Source organism: Moschus berezovskii, chromosome 9 (assembly GCF_049115385.1).
Source record: "Moschus berezovskii isolate FMDL1 chromosome 9, NW_MosBer_1.0, whole genome shotgun sequence".
Lineage (NCBI taxonomy): Eukaryota > Metazoa > Chordata > Mammalia > Artiodactyla > Moschidae > Moschus > Moschus berezovskii.
In genome coordinates this window covers 31,322,457-31,343,608 of record NC_142468.1, presented here as the reverse complement: position 1 = coordinate 31,343,608, position 21,152 = coordinate 31,322,457, and the positions used below count along the sequence as shown (strand labels likewise).

The 21,152-nt window shown below is 40.6% G+C and overlaps 1 protein-coding gene across 4 annotated transcripts in view; it reads left to right on the top strand.

Moving 5' to 3' along the window:
• The first annotated feature begins 10,695 nt into the window (after positions 1 to 10,695).
• The window catches only part of PCNX4 (pecanex 4), a 41,565-nt gene continuing 31,108 nt past the window's right edge, over positions 10,696 to 21,152 (top strand). For 3 of the 4 annotated variants that reach the window (XM_055436229.2, XM_055436228.2, XM_055436225.2), the window contains exon 1: positions 10,696 to 11,159. The gene's annotated coding sequence lies outside the window, so the exon portion shown is untranslated. Of the gene's footprint in view, positions 11,160 to 14,967; positions 15,166 to 21,152 lie in introns of those variants that run through there. The other variant, XM_088839557.1, reaches the window with a different exon arrangement.

The window sequence follows — 21,152 nt, the reverse complement described above, 5'->3', positions numbered from 1 at the left end:
CTTCTCACAGGAATTACTGTAAGATTTTCAGAACTATAATTTAAAATGCATCTTTTATAACAAAGCATCAGTTCAGTTCAGTGGCTCAGTCATGTCCGACTCTTTGCGACCCCATGAATCACAGCACGCCAGGCCTCCCTGTCCATCACCAACTCCCGGAGTTCACTCAAACTCACTTCCATTGAGTTGGTGATGCTATCCAGCCATCTCATTCTCTGTCGTTCCCTTCTCCTCCTGCTCCCAATCCCTCCCAGCATCAGAGTCTTTTCCAGTGAGTCAACTCTTCACGTGAGGTGGCCAAAGTATTGGAGTTTCAGCTTCAGCATCAGTCCTTCCAATGAACACCCAGGACTGATCTCCTTTAGAATGGACTGGTTGGATCTCCTTGCTGTCCAAGGGACTCTCAGGAGTCTTCTCCAGCACCACAGTTCCAAAGCATCAACTCTTTGGCATTCAGCCCTTTTTATGGTCCAGCTCTCATATCTTTACATGACTGATGGAAAACCAGTAACTTTGACTATATGGACCTTTATCAGCAAAGTGATGTCTCTGCTATTAAATATGCTACCTAGGTTTACCATAGCTTTTCTTCCAAAGAGCAAGCATCTTTTATTTTCGTGGCTGTAGTCAACATCTGCAGTGATTTTTGAGCCCAAGAAAATAAAATCTGTCATTGTTCCCACTTTTTCCCATTTATTTACCAGTAAGTGATGTGACCAGATGCCATGATCTTCGTTTTTTGAATGCTGAATTTTAAGCCAGCTTTTTTGCTCTCTTCTTTCACCTTCACCAAGAGGCTCTTTAGGTCTTTCTTGCTTTCTGCCATTAAAGTGGTATAATCTGCATTTCTGAGATTGTTGATATTTCCCCTGGCAATCTCGATTCCAGGTTGTCAGTCATCCAACTTAGCATTTTGCATGATGAACTCTGCATATAAGTTAAATAAGCAGGGTGACAATATACAGCCTTGAAATATTCCTCTCTCAATTTTGAATCAGTCTGTTGTTCCATGTCCGGTTCTACTTCTTGACCTGCATACAGATTTCTCAGGAGGCAGGTAAGGTGGTCTGGTATTCCCATCTCTTGAAGAATTTTCCAAAGTTTATTGTGATTCACACAATCAAAGGCTTTAGCATAGTCAATGAAGCATATATTTTTGGGGATTCCTTTGCTTTTTCTGTGATCCTGTGGATGTTGGCAATTTGACTCTGCCTTTTCTAAATCCAGCTTGAACATCTGGAAGTTCTCGGATCACATACTGCTGAAGCCTACCTTGAAGGATTTTGAGCATGACCTTGCTAGCATGTGAAATGAGTGCAAATGTATAGCAATTTGAACATTCTTTGGCGTTGCCTTTCTTTGGGATTGGAATGAAAACTAACCTTTTCCAATTTGTGGCCACCGTTGAGTTTTCCAAATTTGCTGGCATATTGAGTGCAGCATTTTCACAGCATCATCTTTTAGGATTTGAAATAGCTCAGCTGGAATTCCATCAGGTCCACTAGCTTTGTTCATAGTAATGCTTCCTAAAGTCCACTTGACTTCACACTGGCCTTAGGTGATTGACCACACCATTGTGATTATCCAGCTCATTAAGACATTTTTTGTACAGTTCTTCCATATATTCTTGCCACCTCTTCTTAATATCTTCTGTTTCTGTTAGGTCCATACCATTTCTGTCCTTTATTGTGTCCATCTTTGCATGAAATGTCCCCAAGAAAATCTCTGATTTTCTTGAAGCTATCTCTAGTCTTTCCCATTCTATTGTTTTCCTCTATGTCTTTGCACTGTTCAATAAGAAGGCTTTCTCATCTCTCCTTGCTATTCTCTGGAACTCTGCATTCAGTTGGGTATTATCTTTCCCTTTCTCCTTTGTCTTTTGCTTCTCTTCTAAGCTACTTATAAGGCCTTCTCAGACAACCACTTTGCCTTCTTGCATTTTTCTTGGGAATAGTTTTGGATACCACCGACTGTACCATGTTATGAACCTATGTCCATAGTTCTTCATGCACTCTATCAGATATAATCCCTTGAATCTGTTTGTCACCTCCACTGTATAAGCATAATGGATGTGATTTAGGTTATATCTGAATGGCCTAGTGATTTTCCCTACTTTTTTCAATTTGATCCTGAATTTTGCAATAAGGAGCTGATGATCTGTGCGCCAGGTCTTGTTTTTGTTGACTATATAGAGCTGCTCCATCTTTGGCTATAAAGAATATAATCAATCTGATTTCAGTATTGACCATCTGGTGATGTCCCTGTATAGAGTTGTCTGTGTGTTTTTGGAAGAGGGTGTTTGCTATGACCAGTGCATTCTCTTGGCAAAACTGTTAGCCTTTGCTTTGCTTAATTTTGTACTCCATGGCCAAACTTGCCTGTTATTCCAGGTATCTCTTGACTTCCTACTTTTGCATTCCAGTCCCCTATGACAAAAGGACATCTATTTTGCTGTTAGTTCTAGAAGATCTTGTAAGTCTTCATAGGACTGTTCAACTCATCTTCTTTGGTGTTAGTGGTTGGGGCATAGACTTGGACCACTGTGATGTTGAATGGTTTGCCTTGGAAATGAATGGAGATCATTCTGTCATTTTCACATTGTATTGCAAGTATATTTCAGACTCTTTTGTTGACTATGAGGGCTACTCCATTTCTTTTAAGGGATTCTTGACCACAGTAGTAGATATAATGGTCATCTGAATTAAATTTGCCCATTCCTGTCCATTATTTACTTTAGGATACTTTATGGTCAGACTTTGTAGTCACCCAGTTTCAAAGCTGGGTTCATCCTATTTTTTTTTTTTTTAGGTCTCCTTATCACTGCACCCTATTCTTACCCAAATGCAACCCTTTAACAGATTTTAGTATTCGATTCGCCTGCCCTTAAAGTTCAACTTTATAATTCCTAAGGCCATTTCATCTCCTCTTTAACCTGTGCTGCAGCCCTGCATGGTTTTTTCATACCCGTGGTCAGAACATGGTCAGAGATCTCTGGGAAATGGGGAAGAGTTAGGGGTTTATGGATGGTAGGTTTTCCCCCCCACTTTTAGGCAAGAGGAGTGACTTGGGTATAAACTGAAAATAAGCAATATAATTACACAAAAAAATGTATGCCATGATAATATATGGATAAACATCTCTGGCTAAAGAAGCAGCTCCATATTGTTAATGCTTCATTCTATGTGAATCAGCAGAATATGAGAAAAAATATGGATCTTGGAGACATGCCGATATGTGCCCAGTTCCAGATCTTAGTGTATTTTACTTTTCTGAAGCTTGGATTGCTTATTTGAAATGAAAAAATCAATAAGCTACCTCATAAGGTTAAGACTAAATAAAGCACTTGTGTACCTGGCTCTATGTATGATCTAAATATTTGTTGAATGGAAACATGAATATATCCCTACCTGGGTCACCTCTGCCACACCTTCATCCAGCTAATTTTTACTTATCTTTTGAAACTCAACTGCATTCATCTCAATTTCCCCAAAATGATTTCTGTATTTCTGTAGCTCAGGTACATATCTGCTTATCACAACCTTTGTAATTACTGATGTCCTTCCTTATTGGTTTCCCAAATCATATTTTGGTAAATTCCTTGAGGATACGGATCATTTTTATTTGACTTTGAATTTGCAGCAATCAGTGTGGTTTCTGGCAAATAGCATCCACTATGTGTCAGACTTTATTTTTTGGGGCTCCAAAATCACTGCGGATGCTGATTGCAGCCAGGACATTAAAAGACGCTTACTCCTTGGAAGGAAAGTTATGACCGACCTAGATAGTATATTAAAAAGCAGAGACATTACTTTGCCAACAAAGGTCCGTCTAGTCAAGGCTATGGTTTTTCCAGTGGTCATGTATGGATGTGAGAGTTGGACTGTGAAGAAAGCTGATCGCCAGAGAATTGATGCTTTTGAACTGTGGTGTCGGAGAAGACTCTTGAGAGTCTCTTGGACTGCAAGGAGATCCAACCAGTCCATTGTAAAGGAGATCAATCCTGGGTGTTCATTGGAAGGACTGATGTTAAAGCTGGAAACTCCAATACTTTGGCCACCTCATGCGACGAGTTGACTCACTGGAAAAGACTCTGATGCTGGGAGGGATAGGGGGCAGGAGGAGAAGGGGACGACAGAGAATGAGATGGCTGGATGGCATCACCGACTCTGTGGACATGAGTTTGAGTGAACTCCGCGAGTTGGTCATGGACAGGGAGGCCTGGCGTGCTGTGATTCATGGGGTCGCAAAGAGTCAGACACGACTGAGCGACTAACTGAACTGAACTGAACTGAACTGATTTCAACAAATATTGAATCAATACTTTATATACAAGTAACCAAAGACCTTGTACCATAAGTTTTACTAATTTTATTCTATAAAAGTACAACGTACAAACATATTGGGGAAAAAAATTAACCACCAACTATCTAGAGCAGGTATTTCAACAACATAAATGTTCATTCTGGTTGCATGCATGCTGAGTCGCTTCAGTCATGTTGATTCCTTGTCACCGCATGTACTATAGCCCACCAGGCTCTTCTGTCCATGGGATTATCCAGGCAAGAATACTGAAGTGGGTTGCCCTTTCCCTCTCCAGGGATCTTTCCATACCAGGGATTGAACCCACATCACTTTTGGTCATATGTAATTTGGGTGACAAAAAATGGGAATTATAAATACAGCCTCTGTACATCAAGATAATAGTCCATCGACTCCGTGATGCCATCCAACCATCTCATCCTTTGTCATCCCATTCTCCTCCTGCCTTCAGTCCTTCCCAGCATCACGGTCTTCTCTCAGGAGTCAACTCTTCACATCAGGTGGCCAACGTATTGGAGCTTCATCTTCAGCATCAGTCCTTCCAATGAATATTCAGGACTGATTTCCTTTAGGATGGACTGGTTTGATCTCCTTGCAGTCCAAGAAACTCTCAAGAGTCTTCTGCAACACCACAGTTCAAAAGCATCAATTCTTTGGTGCTCAGCTTTCTTTATGGTACGACTCTCACATTTATTTATGACTACTGGAAAAACCATAGCTTTGACTACATGGAACTTTTTTGGCAAAGTGATGTCTCTGTATTTTAATATGCTGTCTAAGTGGGTCATAACTTTTCTTCCAAGGAGCAAGCGTCTTTTAATTTCATGGCTGCAATCACCATCTGCAGTGATTTTGGAGCCCAAGAAAATAAAGTCTCTCACTGTTTCCGTTGCTTCCCCATCTACTTGCCATGAAGTGATGGGACTGGATGCCATGATTTTAGTTTTCTGAATGTTGAGTTTTAAACCAACTTTTTCACTGTCCTCTTTTCACTTTCATCAAGAGGCTCTTTAGTTCTTCACTTTCTGCCATAAGGGTTGTGTCATCTGCATATCTGAAGTTTTTGATATTTCTCCCGGCAGTCTTGATTCCAGCTTGTGCCTCATCCAGCCCAGCATTTCACATGATATACTCTGCATATAAGTTAAATAACAAGGATGACAATAAAGGAGACGACGTACTCCTTTCCTGATTTGCAATCAGTCTGCTGTTCCATGTCCAGTTCTAACTGTTGCTTCTTGACCTGCATACAGATTTCTGAGGAGGCAGATAAGGTGGTCTGGTATTCCCATTTCTTTAAGAATTTTCCACAGTTTGTTGTGATCCACAGAATCAAAGGCTTTAGCATAGTCAATGAAGCAGTAGATTTTTTTTCTGGAACTCTTGCTTTTTCGATCATCCAATGCATGTTGGCAGTTTGATCTCTGGTTCCTCTGCCTTTTCTAAATCCAGCTTGAACATCTGGAAGTTCATAGTTCACATACTGTTGAAACCTGGCTTGGAGAATTTTGAGCGTTACTTTGCTAGCATGTGAGAGTGCAATTGTGTGGTAGTTTGAACATTCTTTGGCATTGCCTTTCTTTGAGATTGAAATGAAGACTTTTCCAGTCCTGTGGCCACTGCTGAGTTTTCCAAATTTGCTGGCATATTGAATGCAACACTTTCACAGCATCATCCTTCAGGATTTGAAATAGCTCAACTGGAATTCCATCACCTCCACTAGCTTTCTCACAGTGATACTCTGTAAGGCCCACTTGACTTTGCATTCCAGGATGTCTGGCTCTAGGTGAGTGATCACACCATCATGGTTATCTGGGTCATGAAGATTTTTTTGTATACTTCTGTGTATTCTTGCCACCTCTTCTTAGTATCTTATGCTTCTGTTAGGTCCATACCATTTTTGTCCTTTATTGTGCCCATCTTTGCATGAAATGTTACCTTGGTATCTTGAATTTTCTTGAAGAGATTGCTAGTCTTTCCCATTCTATTGTTTTCATCTATTTCTTTGCACTGATCACTGAGGAAGGCTTTCTTTCTTCTCCTTGCTATTCTTTGGAACTCTGCATTCAGATGGGTATATCTTTCCTTTTCTCCTTTGCCTTTTGCTTCTCTTCTTTTCTTAGCTGTTTGTAAGGCCTCCTCAGACAACCATTTTCCGTTTTTGCATTTCTTTTTCTTGGGGATGGTCTTGATCACTGCCTTCTGTACAATGTCAAGAACCTCCATCCATAGTTCTTCAGGCACTCTATCAGATATAATCCCTTGAATCTGTTTGTCACTTCCACTGTATAATCATAAGGGATTTGATTTAGGTCATACCTGAATGGTCTAGTGGTTTTCCCTACTTTCTTCAGTTTAAGTCTGAATTTGGCAATAAGGAGTTCATGATCTGAGCCACAGTCAGCTCTGGGTTCGAGGTAGGTAGTAAATAACAAGTTTTGCTTATATAGATTTCTCTGTCTTTAGTGATAAGGATGTCTTTCTACTGTCTAGTACAGGGAGGGTACCTTTCACATGGGAGATTTAGTTCCTGGTTTCAGGGACACTGAGAGAGGATTCAAAGGTCCCTCTGGCACCCACCATTCCTTTAGTAACTTTAAGTCAAAATAATCAATATGACACTGAGGCATATTTTGAGGCAGCCTGCCCAAGGTCCAAGTGGCTTTAACTCAGGTTTCTGGATCCCAGAGCATCTACTCTTTACCACTCTATACTGACTTCCTAGGAGTAGCTGATGTGCTTCAAAGATGCTTAATGTGGTACCATGACTGATGATGACTGAGGATATATCTTCCCCCAAAGACTTGAGAAGATTAGGGATGAACCAAATACACACTTCCTCTTCACAACAAACTAGGTAAAGTTCTATTATTTGTAAATTATATCCTTGAAAGCAAGTATGTATGTATGTATGTTATTGAAATGGGAATCCAAGTTCTTGCCCTCAGATCTGAATAATGAAATCCACACTCACTCACAGTAGCAAGTGGATAGGATTTTTTAAAGAGAAAGTACAAAGCTCTCAGCATAGACATTGAGAGGGGGTAAAGAGTCACCAACAAGGCCAGACTTAGTTTTTATATCCTTCCTTCAATCATGTTATGTCTAACCAATCAATTTAAAGGTCAAGATCCTTAACAACTTTGTGACTTCTCTTTGTCCTCCAATGGGAAAACAATGGAAACAGTGACAGACTTTATTTTTAGGGGCTTCAAAATCACTGCAGATTGTGACTGAAGCCATGAAATTAAAAGATGCTTGCTCCCTGGAAGAAAAGCTAAGACCACCCTAGGCAGCATATTAAAAAGCAGAAACATTACTTTATCTACAAAGGTCCTATAGTCAAAGCTATGGTTTTTCCTGGAATCATGTACGGATGTAAGAGTTGGACCATAAAGAAAGCTAACTGCCAAAGAATTGATGTTTTGGAGCTGTGGTGTTGGAGAAGACTCTTGAGAGTCCCTTGGACTGCAAGGAGATCCAAACAGTCAGTCCTAAAGGAAATCAGTCCTGAATAATCATTGGAAGGACTAATGCTGAAGCTGAAAACTCCAATACTTTGGCCACCTGAGGAGAAGAACTGACTCATTGGAAAAGACCCTGATGCTGGGAAAGATTTAAGGTAGGAGGGGAAAGATACAACAGAGGATGAGATGGTTGGATGACATCACCGACTCAATGGACATGAGTTTGGGCAAGCTCTGGAAGTTCGTGAGAGACTGGGAAGCCTGGTGTGCTGCAGTGCATGGAGTGGCAAAGAGTCATACAGGACTGAGCAACTTAACTGATCCTTAGATTAAGTCACCCCTCTTTTTCATGCCCCCTGGCCATTTTACAATGGACCAGATGTATGGGTTTAAGATGAACCATCATCAGTTGTTTTTCCCTCAGGCATATAGAACAGAAGCTAATTACTGCCCTCCCTTCCGCCTGCAATGTGGGAATTCTGGGTCCCGATCCCTGGGTTGGGCAGGTTCCCCGGAGAAGGGAACTGGCTACCCACTCCAGTATTCTGGCCTGGAGAATTCCATGGGCGGTATAGTCCATGGGGTCACCAAAGAGTCCAACAGGACTGAGTGACTTTCACTTTCCCTGGATCTGGGTGCTGATAATTGATCAGACCAAAGACACATTCCAGAAATTCAGGACAATGGAGCAGGATGTTTACTGAAAAAAAGTCCAGAGGTCTCAGAGTTCTACACTGACTGCCTAGTAATTTATACCTCATTATCGCCATGGATGGTGCAAAGGGTTTTCTTCCACATCCTTTTAATAATCTACACTTATCCTCTGGATAGATTTGTATTTTCTTTTTTTATTGGCCTTGACTTTCTTTCCAGTTCAGTTCAGTCCCTCAGTCCTATCCATGTTTGCCACTCCATGGACTGCAGCTCACCAGGCTTACCCGTCCATTAACAACTCCCGAGCTTGTTCAAACTCATATCCATGGAGTTGGTGATGCCATCCAAACATCTCATCTTCTGTTCTCTCCTCCTCCTGTCCTCTATCTTTCCCAGCATCAGGGTCTTTTCCAATGAGTCAGGTGGCTTTCTTTTAATTAACACCGAAAGGTTTCCCCCATTATGGTCGGAAATCCTAAGTACTTAAGAACTAAGCCATTACTTTCAGTAAAACCAGGAAAGAAACAAAAAAGGATGCATTCACAGTTCTGAGATAAAGAGATCCAAACAGTTCTTAAGTCAATCAGGAGTCTCTGTGTATGGAAAACTGATTATCAATGTGGGCGGGGTAGGAAGGAGAGGAGACATGGTTCAGTTCAGTCGCTCAGTCGTGTCCGACTCTTTGCGACCCCATGAATCACAGCACGCCAGGCCTCTCTGTCCATCACCAACTCCCGGAGTTCACTCAAACTCATGTCCACCGAGTCGGTGATGCCATCCAGCCATCTCATTTTCTGTCGTCCCCGTCTCCTCCCACCCCCAATACTTCCCAGCATCAGACTCTTTTCCAGTGAGTCAACTCGACACATGAGGTGGCCAAAGTATTGGAGTTTAAGCTTCAGCATCAGTCCTTCCAATGAACACCCAGGATTGATCTCCTTTAGAATGGACTGGTTGGATCTCCTTGCAGTCCAAGGGACTCTCAAGAGTCTTCTCCAGCACCAGTTCAAAAGCATCAATTCTTCGGCGACCAGCTTTCTTCGCAGTCCAACTCTCACATCCATACATGACCACAGGAAAAACCATAGCCTTGACTAGATGGACCTTGGTTGGCAAAGTAATGTCTCTGCATTTTAATACGCTATCTAGGTTGGTCGTAACTTTCCTTCCAAGGAGTAAGCGTCTTTTAATTTCCTGGCTGCAATCAGCATCCGCAGTGATTTTGGAGCCCAAAAAAATAAAGTCTGACACTATTTCTCCTGTTTCCCCATCTATTTCCCATGAAATGATGGGACCAGATGCCATGATCTTCGTTTTCTGAATGTTGAGCTTCAAGCCAAACTTTTCACTCTCCTCTTTCACTTTTGATTCATCAAGAGGCTTTTGAGTTCCTCTTCACTTTCTGCCATAAGGGTGGTGTCATCTGCATATCTGAGGTTATTGATATTTCTCCCAGCAATCTTGATTCCAGCTTGTGCTTCTTCCAGCCCAGCGTTCCTCATGATGTACTCTGCATATAAGTTAAATAAGCAGGGTGACAATATACAACCTTGAGGTACTCCTTTTCCTATTTGGAACCAGTCTGTTGCTACCTAGATACCTACAAATTGGCTTTAATCCTTAAGAGACCAATTTAAAGAGCTCTTAACTTGCAAATTGGAAGGTGTCCAAAAATTAGGGAAGCAATGAAACTTGGTGGAATATGTAGGCAGTCGTGATGGGCATGTTTTAACTTTCAAACTACCAAAACTGGGCACTTCAAGGCCACCCTGTAAAGACTCCCGGAACAAAAATTACTAAGACTAATAACAGTCCGCCGTTATTTAAAAAATAGCTTTTTAAAAAAGATGGAAGACGATAACTTTGACTGACTTTATTAATAAACAGATACTTTAATGGCATGTTTCACTTATGGGTATTTTGGTTCCTAGTTTTTAAAATGCAGTCACAAATCCACTCTTGGGGGAAAAATGCAATAAAGGGGCGACAGCGAACACGTATATGTATGAAGTATCACTTAAACGCATTTATTACCGTCAGTGTATTGGGTGGCGACGGCCAAAGTGCGGCTGTGGTTAACGTAGGTCGCGGGACCTTGAGTGGTTGGAGTCTCACTACACCCAGACTCGTCTGTCAGATCAGAGTGCTACACGCTCTCAAAATGGCGCCGGCTCTCAAAATCTCTCTATCAGCGCGACCGCTCTACTCTCCGGAGGGACGTAGCGTCACCAGGGCAACGACGCTCTGGCGTAGCGGCGCGACGCGGGTGAAAGTTCAGGGCTAGAGCGGCGATCCCGCACCGACGCTTCTGGACCCTAGGCGAGGCCCGAGCCCACGCAAGTCCCACAGTCCCGGGTCACGCGAGCGTTGGCCCATACCTGGAGTGATAGGAGCGCGCCTCTCCCCGCACTCGGCCTTGCTTGGTCAGGCTGAGGCCCAGACGGAACCTCAGGCCGAGGGGCGGGACTAGCCGAGCGCGCGGCCCGCCCCCGAGGTCCGTTCCGCGCCCTGGGGCGCCTGCTGGAGTTGACATTAGCCATGGAAACGAGGTGCCGGTCGCGACGCCACTGCGGTGAGCTGGTTGCCTTGGCCGCCACAGTTCCTCTGCCTCGGCGTTCGGACCGCAGGCAGTCTTCCGGCGGGAGCGCGCACCCCGGGTATACCTGCAAAAGTGCCGTCACCGGGATGCCTTTGCTTCGCCTCTTCGGGTGATTCCAGGTACGTTAGATCCCTGATACCCACCTGGGCACTTCTTGGCCTCCTTAATTTCCAAGCCTCAGCAGAGTCATGATTGCATTTTTTAAGACATGCGATGAGCTCTGTCTCTAGAGTTCATCAATCTGGTGTGCGTTTAACTGTCCTTCGTAAGGCTTCTTTAGACTGTTGAATTTTTAGTATTTTATTTCTAAGAGATACTTGCGAAAGGGAAAATGACCCTTTCAGTCTTGGTTTAGGAATGGGCTTGTTATCCAAATAAAGATTACGAACTATGGCCCTTACTACTTATCAATTTTCTCCACTTTTGCCCTAAATCAGTCAAATCATGGACTCCTAAACAGGAACAACTCTTTCCCCACCGATCTGCACTGCCTCTCCAGAATCCTGTGTTTATCAAGGACCAACATTTACTTCAGTGAAATCTACTCCACCAGAAGTTGCTTATCAGGCCTCTGAATTGTTTTTTTCTCTTATTCAGCTGTATAATCTTAGGTGGGTTGTTTTCTCATTCCCGCAATTAGGGTAGAGCCCATCCTTTATATTATTGGATGTCAACCATCACCCATGCCAAAACTCCACATCTTTATCATAGCATCCAAAGCCAATTCAGATGTTGCCATTTTAGTCGTTTAATTGTTTGGACTCCTGACCATCACTTTATTTAATTTCCGACTTAAAGAACTGCTTACTAGTTATTAGTTGCCACAGAAAGTACCAGGTGGGGGACCTTTTCTGTTTCTTTTTGTTTTGTAAGAACTTTATTGAGATTAAAATTCACATTCTATACAATTCAAATTTAAAACATTTTCATCACGCCTCCAAAAAGCTCTGTATCCTTTAGCAGCCATTCTCCCTGCCCTCCAATCTTCACTGTCCCCACCAGCCCTGCTGCTGCTGCTAAGTCACTTCAGTCGTGTCTGACTCTGTGTGATCCCATAGACGGAAGCCCACCAGGCTCCCCCTTCCCTGGGATTCTCCAGGCAAGAACACTGGAGTGGGTTGCCATTTCCTTCTCCAGTTGTGAAAGTGAAAAGTGAAAGTGAAGTCGCTCAGTCGTGTCCCACCTTTGGCGACCCCATGGACTGCAGCCTACCAGGCTCCTCCATCTATGGGATTTTCTAGGCAAGAGTACTGGCGTGGCTTGCCATTGCCTTCTCCGCCCCACCAGCCCTAGGCAAACCCTAATCTGTTTTCTGTCCTTATAGATTTTCTCTGGACATTTCATATAAATGGAATTGTACAGTATGTGGCCTTTTGTGATTGGCTTCTTCCGCTTAACATTCTGTTTTCAGGGTTCATTCATGTTGTGTTAATAGTATGCGTCAGTATTTCACTGTTGTTTGTAGTCTGTTAATATTCCGATGAATGGATATATCTGGAGAAGGAAATGGCAACCCACTCCTGTGTTCTTGCCTGGAGAATCCCATGGACAGAGGAGCTTGGCAGGCTGCAGTCCACGGGGTCGCAGGGAGTTGGACCCAACTGAAGCAACTGGGAGTGTACTTATGGATATATTGCGTTTTATTTTATCTGTTGATGGCCATTTATGTTGTTTCCGTTTGGGGCTATTAATAATATTTCTTCTATGAATGTTCATATACAAATACTTGTGTAGATTAATGTTGACTACTAATGTTGTGTAGACTAATGTTGACTTGTGTAGACTAGGTCATATGGTGTGTGTGTTAGTCACTCAGTTGTGTCCGACTTGTTGAGACCCTCTGGACTGTGGCCTGCCAGGCTTCTCTGTCCATGGAATTCTCCAGGCAAGAATATACTGAAGTGGAATATGATAACTCTATGTTTAGCCTTTTAAGGAACTGCCAGACTGTTTCCAAAGCAGGTGCACCATTTTACATTATCACTTGAGTGTTCTGATTTCTCTATAACTTTGGCAGTACTTGTTATTGTCTGTCTTTTAGATAGCCAGTCAAGTGGATTTGAAGATGTCTCATTGTGGTTTTGGTTTGCACTTCCCCAATGAGTAATGTTGTTGAACATCATTTCGATACTTATGTTGGCCATTTGTATATTATCGAGGGAGAAATGTCTATTCGGATCTTTTGCCCAGTTTTAAATTATTTGTATTTTCATTAAGTTGTAAGACATTTTTCTATATTGTCATTACAAGTCCCATAACAAATATATAATTTGCAGAAATTTTCTCCCATTCTATGAATGGCTTTTGCATTTTTTCCATTACCTTTTACTCTTTATTTTACTTTTTCTTAATTGGGTTATAGTTGCTTTATACTGCTGTGTCAGTTTCTGCTGTACAGCAAATTGTATCGTCCATGCATATACATATGCCTTCTCTTTTTTGGATTTCCTTCACATTTAGGTCAGCACAGAGCAGAGTTCCCTGGGCCATACAGTAGGTTCTCATTTGTTACCTATTTTATATATAGTAGTGTAAATATATGAATCCCAGTCTCCCAATTCATCCTACCCCCACCCCTACCTAGTTTTCACTTTCTTGATGGTGAGAACCTTTTCTCTTAGACACTTTCCCCTCTTGTGTGTGTTTGTCTTATCAAGTAGTCCTACCTGCCATTGCCATGCTGGCTTAGTTAACAAAAGCTTCCTATTTTGACATTTGTAGATTTCTCTCAGGCCCACCCTTCTCTGAAAACCCCTTTTCCAAATTTATCCTTCTGTTTCTCAATTCACATACAAAAAAACCCCACAACTTCCATTTCATATGTCAGTAGCTTGGTGAGATTGAAAAACTCTTAGCTGTAGGCCATTTTGTTTCTTTTCCTAACATGAAGTTGTTTTTTTTTTTTATTGAAGGATATTTGCTTTGCAGAATTTTGTTGTTTTCTGTCAAACTTCAACATGAATCAGCCTTAGGTATACATATATGCCCTCCCTTTTCAACCTCCCTCCCCATACCCACCCCCCACCAGATTGATACAGAGCCCCTGAGCCATACAGCAAATTCCTGTTCACTATCTATTTTACATATGGTCATAACTTTCCTTCCAAGGAGTAAGCGTCTTTTAATTTCATGGCTACAATCAGCATCTGCAGTGATTTTACAGCCCAAAAAAATAAAGTCTGACACTGTTTCCACTGTTTTTCCATCTATTTCCCATGAAGTGATGGGACCAGATGCCATGATCTTTGTTTTCTGAATGTTGAGCTTCAAGCCAACCTTTTCACTCTCCTCTTTCACTTTCATCAAGAGGCTTTTGAGTTCCTCTTCACTTTCTGCCATAAGGGTAGTGTCATCTGCATATCTGAGGTTATTGATATTTCTCCCAGCAATCTTGATTCCAGCTTGTGCTTCTTCCAGCCCAGCGTTCCTCATGATGTACTCTGCATATAAGTTAAATAAGCAAGGTGACAATATACAGCCTTGACGTACTCCTTTTCCTATTTGGAACCAGTCTGTTATTCCATGTCCAGTTCTGACTGTTGCTTCCTGACCTGCATACAGGTTTCTCAAGAGGCAGGTTACTCCTTGGAAGGAAAGTTATGACCAACCTTGATATTATATTAAAAAGCAGAGACATTACTTTGCCAACAAAGGTCCGTCTAGTCAAGGCTATGGTTTTTCCCGTGGTCATGTATGGATGTGAGAGTTGGACTGTGAAGAAAGCTGATCGCTGAAGAATTGATGCTTTTGAACTGTGGTGTTGGAGAAGACTCTTGAGAGTCCCTTGTACCGCAAGGAGATCCAACCAGTCCATTCTAAGGGAGATCGATCCTGGGTGTTCATTGGAAGGACTGATGCTAAAGCTGAAACTGCAATACTTTGGCCACCTCATGCGACGAGTTGACTCACTGGAAAAGACTCTGATGCTGGGAAAGGTTGGGGGCGGGAGGAGAAGGGGACGACGGAGAATGAGATGGCTGGATGGCATCACCGACTCTGTGGACATGAGTTTGAGTGAACTCCGGGAGTTGGTGATGGATAGGGAGGCCTGGCGTGCTGTGATTCATGGGGTCGCGGAGAGTCGGACGCGACTGAGCGACTGAACTGAACTGAACTGAACTGAATGTAAGTTTCCATGTTACTCTTTCCATTCATCTCCCCCTCTCTTCCCCCTCCCCATGTCCATAAGTCTATTCTCTATGTCTGTTTCTCCATTGTTGCCCTGTAAATAAATCTTTCAGAACCATTTTTCTAGATTCTGTATATGTTCATTAGAATACAATATTTATCTTTCTCTTTCTGACTCACTTCACTTGGTATAATAGGTTCTAGGTTCATCCACCTCATCAGAACTGACTCAAATGCATTCCTTTTTATGGCTGAGTAATATTCCACTGTGTATATGTACCACAACTTCTTCACCCATTCATCTGTCATTGGGCATCTAGGTTGCTTCCACGTTCTAGCTATTGTAATTAGTGCTGCAGTGAACAATGGGATACATGTGTCTTTTTTAATCCTGGTTTCCTCAGGGTATATGCCTAGGAGTGGGATTGCTGGGTCATATGCTGGTTTTATTCCTAGTTTTTAAGGAATCTCCAAGCAGCAGCAGCAGCACAGTGTCTTCCATAGTGGCTGTATCAGTTTACATTCCCACTAACAAGAAATGCAAGAGCATTTCCTTTTCTCCACACCCTCTCCAGCATTTATTGTTTGTAGACTTTTTGGTGATGGCCATTCTGACCGGTTTGAGGTGATATCTCATTGTGGTTTTGATTTTCATTTCTCTAATAATGAGCGATGCTGAGCATCTTTTCACGTGTTTGTTAGCCATCTGTATGTCTTCTTTGGAGAAATGTCTGTTTAGGTCTTTTTCCCACTTTTTGATTGGGTTGTTTGTTTTTCTGGTATTGAGTTGTATGAGCTGCTTGTATATTTTGGAAATTAATCCTTTGTCAGTTATTTCATTTGCTATTATTTTCTCCCACTCCAAGGGTTGTCTTTTCACCTTGCTTATAGTTTCCTTTGCTGTGCAAAAGCTTTTTTACGTTTAATCTGGTCCCACTTGTTTACTTTTGTTTTTTATTTCCATTACTCTAGGAGGTGGATCATAGAGGATCTTGTTTTGATTTATGTCATCAAGTGTTTTGCCTATGTTTTCCTCTAAGAGTTTTATAGTTTCTGGCCTTACGTTTAGGTCATTAATCCATTTTGAGTTTATCTTTGTGTATGGACGACAGAGAATGAGATGGCTGGATGGCATCACCAACTCGATGGACATGAGTTTGAGTGAACTCCGGGAGTTGGTGATGGACAGGGAGGCCTGGCGTGCTGTGATTCATGGGGTCGCAAAGAGTTGGACACGACTGAGCAACTGAACTGATGGTGTTAGGAAGTGTTCTAATTTCATTCTTTTACATGTAGCTGTCCAGTTTTCCCAGCACCATTTATTGAAGAGGCTGTCTTTGCTCCATTGAATATTCTTGCCTCCTTTGTAAAAAATAAGGTACCCATAGGTGCATGGGTTTATTTCTGGGCTTTCTATCTTGTTCCATTGGTCTATATTTCTGTTTTTGTGCCAGTACCTTACTGTCTTGATGGCTGTAGCTTTGTAGTATAATCTGAAGTCAGGAAGGTGGATTCCTCCAGCTGCATTCTTCTTTCTCAAGACTTCTTTGGCTATTCAGAGTCTTTTGTGTTTCCATATGAATTGTGAAATTTTTGTTCTAGTTCTGTGAAAAATGACATTGGTACTTTGATAGGGATCACATTGAATCTGTAGATTGCGTTTGGTAGTATAGTTGTTTTCACAAAATCATTTCTTCGTACCCAGGAACGTGAAATACCTCTCCATCTGTTTATGTTGTCTTTGATTTCTTTCATTAGTGTCTTATAATTTTCTGTGTAAAGTGCTTTTTCCTAAGATGAAGTTTTTTGTTTTCTGAATTAGTAAAGGTGATTATGCTTAGAAAAGTAGAACTTCTGTATATTTCCTTTCATATTTTAAAAATAATTTAATTTATTTATTTTGGCTGTGCTGGGTCTTTCTTGCTGTGCAGGCTTTTCTCTAGTTGCAGAGAGCTGGGGCAGTTCTCATGTTATGGTGCACAGGCTTCTCATTGCAGCGACTCCTCTTGTTGTGGAGCACAAGCTCTAGGGTGTCCAGGTTTTAGTAGTTGCCACATAGGGGCTTAGTAGTTGTGGCTTCTGGGCTCTGGAGCACAGACTGACTGGTTGAGGCGTACAGGTTTAGTTGCTTTGCAGCATATGGGATCTTTCCAGACCAGGGATTGAACCTGTGTCTCCTTCACTGGCAGGTGGATTCTTCACCACTGAGTTACCAGGGAAGCCCCTCCTTTAAAATTTAAAAAAAAAAATACTTTTTTGGAACATGGATGAGCACATTCTATTCATTACTGACAAAGTTTGTGTTGGCATTTTTAAATATAGCAGGAATTTCTTCTTCTTGACAAATTTAATTTTGTTTAATAATTTTAACTTGTAAACTAACTTTCTGTTCCTTGCTTATTCTGTGTTCTTGATAACGAAAATTAAAATAATTCCAGAGTTGCTTTTAACAGTAACAATTTTTTGGGAGGAAAATTATCTCTATTCTACTTGGTTGTAAACTCCTTTGAGTCAGAGAGCAGTCTTTGTACCATCACCTAACACGTTGTAGGTCATCAAAAATTATTCCAATGTTTACATTTGTGGGAAGTGCTAATTTATCATTTAGCTGTTTCTCTGTGAAAGGAAGAATTTAGTCTGTTTTAACAGCTATTGAAATGTAATGGTTAATCCTTGCCAGCATCTTCTAACAGTGCTTCAAGTTAACATAGTGGGGGGAAAGGGTTGTAACATAAGTCACAGTTGATATCCTTCATATATAAAAAGTTCTTTAAAATAAGAAAAGTGAATACTTCAGTATAAAAGAGGCCAAGGACATGAGGCAATTACAAAAAATACATGACATTTATCTACACACACAACACATGTACATATATATGATGAATATTCTCAGAGAGATAGAGCATATTCATAAAATAATAATAGGATTCTATAAAAGGCAATATTTATGGATGAGAAAATGCCTTTAAAAGTTAAAAGTAGGAGAGCAAAGATTTACTGAAACTTAATGTTCCTCAAAGTACAACAAAACTTTAGTAGAGGTACAGTGCAAAAGTGTTCCTTGGATATCACCTCATACCTGTTAGGATAGCTGTTAAAAAAACATAGCAAGTGTTGGGGAGGATATGGAGAAACTGGAACCTTCCCACTGTTAGTGGGAATACAAAATGGCACGTTGCACAAAAGTAGTACAGTGCTACTGAAAGCATTATGAAGAGTCCTCAAAAAATTAAAAATGGAACTGCCATGTGATCCAGCAATTCCATTTCTGGGTATTTATCCAAGTGAATTGAAAGCAGGGTCTTTCAATATATTTGCACTTTCATGTTTACTGAAGCGTTATTCATAATAGCCAAAAAGTGAAGGCAAACCAAGTGTCCATCATCTGATAAAGAGCATGTGGTATGTACATAAAATGGAATATTAATAAGCCCTATAAAAGAAATCCTTCCAAATGTGACAACATGGATGAGCCTTGAAGACATGATAAATTAAATAAGCAAGTCACCGAAAGGCAAATACTACATGATTCCACTTATATAAGATATCTAAGATCATCAAAATCCTAGAAACAGGGAGTAGAATGATGTGCCAGGCACTTGGGGAAGGAATAAATGGAAAGTTATTATTTAGCAAGTTTTAGTTACGCAAGGTAAATTCTAGAGACTTACTGTACAACATTACCTTGCTAGTTGATAATGCTGCATTGTACAATGAAGATCTTATGTTAGTATCTTTTTCATTAAAAAAAATTCTAATCTAATAGAAAATAAATGTTTGGATTCAGTGAATGAAACCAACAATAAAAACAGTATGCTGGATTTTTTTTTTAAGTAACCTTTGCTAACCAAAATCAGGCAATTGCTAAAACTTCTATTTCTAGGAATTCTTTTTGCCAAATATAGAGAACTATGAATTCAGAATAATCCCCCCCCCCCCCAAACTGCCACTTTTTGTTATCTCTTTCTTTGTTTTAAGGGATTTTCAGGCTGATATCTTGCATGATTATGGAAGTTAAGATTTTGGGAACTAAGTACTCCCATCTGTATCATTGCCAAATTGATCTCTGTTTCCTATTGGATAACCAGTAAAAAATGTGACTCAGATTCCAAATAAAGCAACCTATTTATGGCTGTTTTGTTGGCCTGCTTTCAGAGTAGCATATGAAAAAAGCATACGGCTTAAATCATTGTTGTGGCAACCATCTTTATCCCTTAACTTCTCTTTTCACAGCTTTTACAATTTTTTCCCAAAGCCTTGAGCCATTATTCATTTTAACATGTTGTAAGTAGCAGCCATATAAATACATCAGTCTGTTTTTAACAGTCTCTCAGAGTGTGCCAAATTTTCATTCAGGGAGTTAATTTTAATCTGATTTTATTTTTCATGCTTGTAATCCAGATGAGGATTTAGAAAATCTGTCTATATAAATGTAACTATCGTTTCATACAAAGAAGATGTTTTTAAAGTATTCCAGGATCTGTAATAAAGTAAAAGCCAAACAGCAATAATTGATCATAATTTTTGCCTAAATGAATTTACACCATTTGTCATGTAATCCTCTTTTATCCTTACGGTATGAGAAAAAAACAACCTGATATGCTTGCTGCCTATGAAATTTCTATTTATTTATTTTTTCTTGTGTGCCTTCATTCATGACATTCTTCTTTAAATGGTACATCTTTTTAAACTCCACCTGGCTAAATATTTAAGGTTCCAGCTGAAGCTCAGACCAATATTTCTGAAAGCAATTTCCATAAAACACTGCACACATGATCTGTTATTAGATATCGAGGGGAAAAGAGGTTCCACGGTCAAATAAGTTTGGGAAACTTAAATGATATATTTTAAGCAGATTTGAAATGGTGTTTTGTTTTGTTTTGTTTTTAACTTGAAGATGTCTCAATCTTTCGTCTGCTGATATCCATTGTGACTCTTCAAGATGACAGCCTGGTATATAGTTTCTCAAACTTCTTTAACCATAGACATCTGTTTAAGAAACATTCTGTAGGGCGAACAGTCCTGTATCTCTCAGCCTTTCTTTTTATATATCCCCTTAAAATAAATAACCATCCCAGTGTCCTCCCCCATGCTTCTAAGGCTTCTTGAGGGAACTTGTACTCTTCATTCTTTTTGGTCTGTCCTCATTTCAACATCACTCCTGCCTTATTTTGTCCCTTGTGCCTCCGTTTTTCTCTCCCAGTAAGAACTAGCTCCTCTTTCCTGATAATGAAGGAGATCAAAGTATATCATTAGACATGTAGCGAATTAAAATTGGCCTTCTGATATGTTAAAATTCTCTGGCCGTTTCCTTCTCCATGGAAGAAACCCAGCCATATTTCCCCTTCAGGCTCATTCTGCTCCACTATTACTGGGATACTATACTGCTCTAGGCAAAATCTTCTCTGAGCTGGTGGTACTGTAAATAAATATGCCATTATTTAGTCCATAAGAGAAGTAAATGAAGATACTTTCCAACCATTTAAAAACTGGAAATAAAGAGTTTATGGGTTTACTATTTTGAATGGGGCAAGATACGCTGGAAGAAGTTTTCAGAAACAATAAACAACATCCAACTTCCCTTTCAAACAGCAGTATTTAATTTTCTTCAACTTTAATCATCTTAGTTAAGCTGTGCCATTAATGTACTACATGCCTTTCTGTGCCAGGGTATTTTACTAAGTATTATAGAGAATCAGAAGTATCTCAAGATTTGGCCCTTACCCACAAATAATTTATTAGTAGAGAAAAAAAAATTTGAAAAGATAACATGTAAAGAGGTGAATAATACAAGAAATGCCCCCAGTTGACACATGTTACAAGATGAGTGTATTATAAATAAGCAATGTTTTGAGTATACAGAGAGGAGAGAGGCAGAGTTTGGTCTAAGTGCTCTGCAAAATTTCAGAAAGGATTAGACTGAATCTTGAAAGTTGACTAAGATTACTATGAAAGGAAGGGGAAGATAACCTGCGCAAAGGAGA